General features: G+C 49.6%; 2 pseudogenes; both read left to right on the plus strand.

The window, feature by feature from the left end:
* The first annotated feature begins 5349 nt into the window (after positions 1 to 5349).
* LOC116273260 lies at positions 5350 to 5465 on the plus strand (annotated as a pseudogene).
* Positions 5466 to 7025: 1560 nt separating this feature from the next.
* On the plus strand, positions 7026 to 7144 carry LOC116273262 (annotated as a pseudogene).
* The last annotated feature ends 598 nt before the right edge of the window (positions 7145 to 7742 follow it).

Here is a 7742-nt window from a genome sequence, read left to right on the forward strand (position 1 = left end):
TTATTCCATCTGGTCCATTCCACCCCCATTCCAGAGATCTCCATTCCTCCCTCCGTTCCTTCATTTCCTTTGGTGAATCTGGCAATTATGTGTCTTGGAGTTACTCTTCTGGGAATATCTTTGTAGCATTCTCTGTATTTCCTGGATTTGAATGTTAGCCTGCCTACTAGGTTGAGGATTCTCCTGGGTGATATCCTGAAGAGTGTTTTCCAACTTGGTTCCATTTACCTCACTTTCAGGCACCCCAATCCAGACGTAGATTTGGTCTTTTACATAATCCCATATACTTCTTGCAGGCTTTGTTCATTTTCTTTTCTTCTTTTTTCTTTTGGTTTCTCTTCACCGGCTTCATTTCATTCATTGATCCTCAATGTTATTTGATACTCTTTCTTCCAGTTGATGAGTGATGGGATTTACTGAAGCTTATTGCATTTTGTCGCGTATTTCATTAATCATGGTTTTCATCTCTTTCATTTCGTTGCATGGCCCTTCTCTGCATTAATTACTCGCCCATTAATTCTTCCACTTTTTCCGTTTTAGTTTCTTTCGCTGGAGTGCGTAATTCCTCAAATAGAGATTTGATGGACTGAAGCCTTCTTCTCTCATCTCGTCGAGTCATTCTCCATCCAGCTTTGATCCGTTGCTGTGATGAGCTCTTTGGCTCCTTTGCGGGGAGATGTGCTCTTATTTTTTTTGAATTTCCAGCTTTCTGCCCTGCTTTTTCCCATCTTTGTGGTTTTATCTGCCTCTGGTCTTTGATGAGTAGGTGATGTACTGATGGGGTTTTGGGTGTAGAGTGTCCTTCCTGTTTGATAGTTTTCCTTCTAACAGTCAGGACCTCAGCTGCTCGTCTGTTGGGGGTGCTTAGGAGTCCCTCCAGACCCTGTTTGCCTGGGTGTGGCGGCAGAGGCTGCAGGAGTGAATATTTCTAGACAGCAGAGTGTGCCTGTCTGATTCTTGCTTTGGAAGCTTCCTCTCAGGGGTGTACTCCACCTGTGAGTGTGGGGTAATCAGACTGCCCTAGTGGGGATGTCTCCCAGTTAGGCTACTCAGGGGTCCGGGGACCCACTTGAGCAGGCAGTCTGTCCCGTTCTCAGATCTCAGCCTCCCGTGTTGGGAGATCCACTGCTCTCTCTTAAGCTGTCCAGACAAGTGGTTGCTTCTGGGGTTACTAACAACATTGTTGTTGTTTTTTGTAGCTGTGCCCCTGTCCCCAGAGGTGGAGTCTACAGAGACAGGCGGGTTTCCTTGAGTGCTGTGAGCTCCCGCAGTTGGGCTTCCCAGCAGCTGTTCCTTCTGGCCTCACCAGCAATGGCGGGCCCTCCCCAGCCTGCTGCCTTGCGATGATCACAGACTGCTGTGCACAACAGCAATGAGGAGGCTCGTGGGCGTCGGACCCTCGGCCAGGTGTGGGATATGATCTCTAAGGTGTGCCTGTTTGCTTAAAGCATAATGTGGGGTGGGAGTTACCCGATTTTCCAGGTGTTGTGTGTCTCAGTTCCTCTGGCTAGGAAAAAGGATTCCCTTTCCCCTTAGCTTCCCAGGTGGCGATGCACCTCGCTGCGCTTCAGCTCTCGCTGGTGAGGCCGCTTGGCCCAGTCGCACCGATCGTCCGGCACTCCCCAGTGAGATGAACCCAGTACCTCAGTTGAAAATGCAGAAATCCGCAGTGCTTTCTGTGTCGTGGCCTGGGGTTGGGGCTGGGCTGTTCCTATTCGGCCATCTGCATGGCCTCTCTCTTTCTTTGTTTTTTTCTTTGTTTCCTTCTTTTCCTTCTTTCTCTCTTTCCTTCTTTGTTCTTTCTTTCCTTCTCAATTTCTTCTTTCTTTCTTTCTTTCTTTGTGCCTTTCTTTCTGCCTTTCTTTCTATCTTGCTTTTTTCCTTTTTCTTCCAGACAGAGTCTTGCTCTGTCACCCAGGCTGGACTGCAGTGGCACGATCTCCACTCACTGCAAGCTCCTCCTCCTGGGTTCACGCCATTCTCCTGCCTAAGCATCCCGAGAAGCTGGGATTACAGGCACGGCCACCACGCCTGGCTCATGTTTTGTAGTTTTAGTAGAGATGCGATTTCACCGTGTTAACCAGGCTGGTTTGGGATCTCTATTCATGATCCACTGTCTCGGCCACAAAATTTTTGAATGCCCAGGAGTGATCCACTGAGCCAGGACTGCTGTAGGCTTTTGTGGCTTCCCCTCTCCCTCCCTTCTGCCTACTGTCACCATGCTTCCCGACTTCCCCTGACTCTGCTCCCACTTAATCGTGCCGTTACACCCCCATCGCAGTCAGGGATCTCCTTCTATGGAGTGCATGCAGCAAAACCACAACTTCGGTGTAGCATTCCACCACTTCTGCTAAGCTGCCACCCAGCCAGGAGCCCAGATCCAGCCTGGGAGGGCAGGGGCTGGACCCCAAAGGCACAGGCCCAGGTGTTGGCATTGTGAGAAAAAGGCCACATGCTGCTGGGCTGTCTGTTTACCCTTGGCCAGCTCTGTGTGTGATGGCTCTGGTTGGGTGGGCAAGAGGGAGCCTTGCAGGAGCTCCTGAGCCACCAGGGATCCAAAAGAGTACCTCCGCGACAGGGTGGAGGAATGGATGGATTCCCAGGATTACTGGTCACCCGAGCTGGCTGGCCTTGGAGCCTCACTTGTTTGTAGGCCCGACATGGTGGAAGTTTGGCAGCTCGGGAACCAGGGGAATGCCATGGACGAGCGGCTCGGGGTCCCGATATGAGCTGGGAGGCACCGGGCAGGCGATGCTGGTTGGAAGCTGGCGGGCATGGCTGGGTCGGTCTCTTGTGTCAGCCAGGTGCTTCCATCCAGCTTCTCTGGACTATAACCTAGGCAGTGCCCCATCATCTGATCTGAGCCATGGGAATAGGACCTGGTTAATTAAGATGGGAACTCCCTAGAATACAGGTGCTATGGTCTTTCTTTCTTGTCTTTCTTTCTTTTCTACCTTCCTTTCTTTCCTTCTCTCTCTCTGTCATCTTTCTTTCTTTCTTTTCTTTCTTTCTGTCTTTCTTTCCATCTTTCTTTCTTTCTTTCGTCTTTCTTTCCTTCTGTCTTTCTTTTGTTTCTTTCATTCTCTCTTGCTCCCTTTCTTTATTTCCTTCTTTCTTGATTTCTTTCATTCCTTCTTTCTTTCCTTCTTTTTTCTTTCTTTCCTCTATTTCAATCTAACTTTCTTTCTTTCTTTCTTTCTTTCTTTCTTTCTTTTTTTCTTTCTTTCTTTCTTTCTGTCTTTCTTTCCGTCTTTCCTTCTTTCTTTCTGTCTTTCCTTCTTTCTTCCTTCCTTTCTTTTCTTTCTCTCTTTCTTTTTCTTCCCAATGAAATCTCACTCTGTCATCCATGCTGGAGTGTTGTGGTGCAATCTCGGCTCACTGCAAGCTCCGCTTTCCGGGTTCACACCATTCTCCTACCTCAGCCTCCCGAGCACCTGGGACTATATGCGGCCGCCACCACACCCGGCTGATGTTTTGTAGTTTTAGTAGAGATGGGGTTTCACCGTGTAAGCCAGGCTGGTCTGGATCTCCTGACCTCGTGATACACCCATGTGGGCATACCAATGTGCTGGGATTACAGGCATGATCTACCGCACCCAGCCTGCTGTAGGCTTTTGTGACTTCCCCCCTCCCTCACTTCCCCCTACTGTCACTATGGTTCCCAACCTCTCCTGACTCTGCTCCCCCATCATCATGCCCCTACACCCCCACCGCATCTGGGGACCTCCTTCTGGGGGTGTGCCACCACAGCACCACCAGGCAGCAGCATTCCACCACTAATGCCTAGCTGTTGCCTTGGCAGGAGTCCGGCTCCAGCATGGGAGGGCAGGAGGCTGAACCCCAAAGGTGCAGTCATGGGTTCCCTGCAGTTCGCGGTGCTTTCCCACTCCCTGGACGCCCAGGGAATTCAATCCACTCATCGAGCTCCACTGCAACCTTCCAAACGAGGGGAGGGTTTAGGCAGGGGCAGCGGGTGCCACACATGCCAGCCAAGACCTCCGCTCCAGAACGCAAGGACTGCTTTATCCAGAAGGACATTGCTTCACCAGCCACTAGGAAAACATTCCCTGTGCAGCGAGATTCCCATTGCCACCAACTTCATGTAAACTCTAGTCCAGAGGACATGCCAGAGACCCAGGCCTCGGGCCCTGTGGACACGCCTGGTGCCATTGCTCCGGCCAATTGGTTGGGTGCACTCTGCAAATCAGGGGGCCAACCGCACTGCACTAAGAGCACATGGTGGTGCCAACAAATTAAGGAGCCTATGAAACCCACCTCCAAAGCAAGCAATTAATCCATGACATAACCCATCTCCGTGCTCTATTGCTCCTCTCACATGGACGTCCTGGCCACCCTGTTCTGGCCCAGCCCAAGCCCCCTCCATCCTATCCCGGTCTGCTCAAAAGGGCCCTGACTAATGGATCATGGTGCTCCCTCTCCAAGGCTTTATCGCTCTTGCTCTCTAACTTCCTCCCCCTCTCTCTTCTGGGTTTGCCCCTGCACCTTGTGCTACTTCTGTCACCTTCCCTCTGTCTCTCTCTTTCCCTGTTCCTCTCTCTTTCTCTGACTCTCTGTCTGTCTCTTTAACTCTCCCCATCCCCTGTCTCCATCACTGTGTGTCTCCCTTTCTTGGTTTCAATATCTCCATCCATCTCTTCCTTGCTCTCCTTCAAGCCGTTTGTGTGTGCGTGCAGGTGTTTGTGTGTGTGTGTGTGTGTGTGTGTGTATGTGTGTGTTCACATGGGTTCCCACATGGGAGGGCCCAGTTGTGTCTGTGTATGGGTCTTTGGATTTGCTCCTGGTGGTGGTGTGTGTCTGGGTTTCTCCCAGCCCCTCTCACAGGGGATCAGGCTACCAACTCTAGTTACAGCCTGGGGCAAAGCAGGGTCATCACCCAACCCCCAACCCCCCATGCCCTCTTGCCCACTGGCACTGTCGTGGTAAGGACAAGCGACCTTTGTGGGGGTGTTGGGAGAAAAAGGCCACGCAGGGCTGGGCTGACTCTTTGCCCTTGGCCAGCCTTGATGACTCTGGGTGGGTCGGGCAAGAGGGGGCTTCTCAGGAGCTCCTGAGTGGCCAGGAATCCAAAAGAATACCTCCCCGACAGGGCGGAGTACCGGACAACATCCCATGATTGAGGGCCCTGGGCTCTGATGCCTCTGAGCACTCCTTCTTGGAAGCAGATCTGACGTAGTGGAAGCTTGGAAGCTCGGGAGCCGGGGGACGGCTGCGGGCGAGCATCTCAGGGGTCCTGATCCGAGCCCTGTGGCACTGGCCTGGCAGTGCCGGCTGAAAGCCAGCCAGCAGGGCTGAGCCGGGATCTTGGGGCAGCCAGGCACCTCTGCCGGCATCTACAGCCATACCACCCTGAACGTGCCCAATCTTGTCTGATCTTGGAAGCTTAGCAGGGTCGGGCCCCTTTAGTGCTTGGATGGGAGACCGCCTGGGACCAGGTGCTGTAGCCTTTTTTTGCTTTCTTTCTTGTCTTTCTTTCTTTTTTACCTTCCTTTCTTTCCTTCTCTCTCTCTTCTTTCTTCCTTTCTTTTCTTTCTTTCCCTCTTTCTTTCTTCCTTTCTGTCTTTCTTACTTTCCTTCTTCTTTCTCTCTTCCTTTTCATTCTTTCTCGCTCTTTCTGTCTTTCTTTTTCTTCTTTTTCTTTCTCTCTTTTTCCTTTCTTTTCTTTAATTCTTGCTTTCTTTCTTTTCTTTCTTTCCTCTCTCACTTTCTTTCTTTCTTTTCTTTCTCTCTTTCTTTCTTATTTCTTTCTTTCTCCCTTTCTTTCTTTCCTTTTATCTTTCTTTCTTTCTGACTTCTTTCATCCCTTCCTTCTTTCTCTCTTTTCTTTCTTTCTTCTTTCTTTCCTTCTATCTTCCTTTTCTTTCTTTCTCTCCCTTCCTCCTTCCTTCCCCTCCCTCCCTCCCTCCCTCCCTCCCTCCCTCCCTCTCTTTCTTTCTTTCTTTCTTTCTTTCTTTCTTTCTTTCTTTCTTTCTTTCTCTTTTTTCTTTCTTTCTTTCATTCTTTCTTTCTTTCCTTCTTTCTTTCTTTCCTCCTTTCTTTCCTTCTTTCTTCTTTCTTTCTTTACTTTCTTTCTTTTTCTTCCAGATTGAGTCTCGCTCTACCACCCATGCTGGTGTGCAGTGACGTGATCTCGGCTCACTAAAAACTTGGCCTCGCTGGTGCTCACCATTCTCCTGTCTCAGCCTCCCAAGCACCTGGGACTACAGGTGCTCCCCACCACACCTGGCTCATGTTTTGTAGTTTTAGTAGAGATGGGGTTTCACCGTATTAGCCAGGTTTGTCTAGATCTCCTGAACTAATGATCCACCCACCTCGGCATCCCAAATTCTTGGGATTATAAGCGTTATTCACCGCGAACGGCTCACTGTAGGCTTTTGTGGCTTCTCCCCTCCCTCCCTTCCCCCTACTGTCGCCATGATTCTCAATGTTCCCTGACTCTGCTCTCCCATCATCCCACCCCTACACCCCTGCCACATCCGTGGACATCCTTCTGGGTTGCACCACGAAAGCACCACCGAGGAGCAGCATTCCACCACTTATGCCTTGCTGTCACCCTGCCAGGAGCCAGGTTCCAGCCTGGGAGGGCAGGGGTCCAGACCTCAAAGGCACAGGCGCTGGTGTTGGCATTGTGAGAAAAAGGCAAGGCGCCACTGGGCTGCCTGTTCGCACTTGGCCAGCCCTGATGACTGTGGCTGGGTGGGTCAAGAGGGGGCCTCGCAGGAGCTCCTGAGCAGCCAGGGATCCAAAAGAATACCTCCGTGACAGGGTGGAGTACCAGACGGTGTCCCAGGATCATGGACCCTGGACCCTTACACCTCAGAGTGCTCCCTGTTATGAGCGGGCCTGACGTGGTGGAAGCTCAGGAGCTCGGGAACTGGTGGAAGGCCACCGGCAATCACCTCGTGGGTCCTGATACAAGCCCATCAGGCCTGGGATGGTGATGCCAGTTGGAAGCCAGTGGGCATGGCTGGGCTGGGCTCTTGGGGCAGCCAGGCACGTCTGCTGGTATCTACAGCCATACCACCCTGAATGTGCCCGATCTCGTCTGTTCTTGGAAGCTAAGCAGTGTCCAGCCTGGTTAATACTTGCATGGGAGACCGCCTGGGAATACCAGGTGCTGTAGGTTTTTGGTTTTCTTACTTGTCTTTCTTTCTTTTTTACCTTCCTTTCTTCCCTTCTCTCTCTCTACTTTCTTTTTCTCTTTCTTTCTGTCTTTCTTTCTTTCTTTCTTTCTCTCTTCTTTCTTTCTTCTATCTTTCTTTTTTTCTTTTCTCTCTTTTCTTCACTTACTCTCTCTTTCTTTGTGTTTTTCTTTCTTGATTTATTTCCATTTTTCTTTCTTATCTTTCTCTCTTTCTTCTTTCTTTCTTCTATCTTCCCTTTTCTTTCCTTTTTTCCTTTTTCTCCTTCTCTCTCTTTTTCTTTCTGTTTTTCTTTCTTTCTTTGTTTCCATCTTTCCTTTTTCTTTGCTTCTCTCTTTCTTTCTTCTTTCTTTGCTTCTTTCTTTCTTTTCTCTCTTTCTCTCTTTTTTCTTTCTTTTCTTTCTCTCTTTCTTTCCTTCCTTCTTTCTTTCTTTCTTCTTTCATTGTTTCTTTTCTTTCTTAATTCTTTCTTTCCTTCCTTCCTTCCTTCCTTCTTTCTTTCTTTCTTTCTTTTTCTTTTCTTTCTTCTTTCTTTCTTTCTTTCTTTCTTCCTTCCTTTCTTTCTTCCTTTCTTTCCTCTCT

Source organism: Papio anubis, unplaced genomic scaffold (assembly GCF_008728515.1).
Source record: "Papio anubis isolate 15944 unplaced genomic scaffold, Panubis1.0 scaffold49, whole genome shotgun sequence".
Classification (NCBI taxonomy): Eukaryota; Metazoa; Chordata; class Mammalia; order Primates; family Cercopithecidae; genus Papio; species Papio anubis.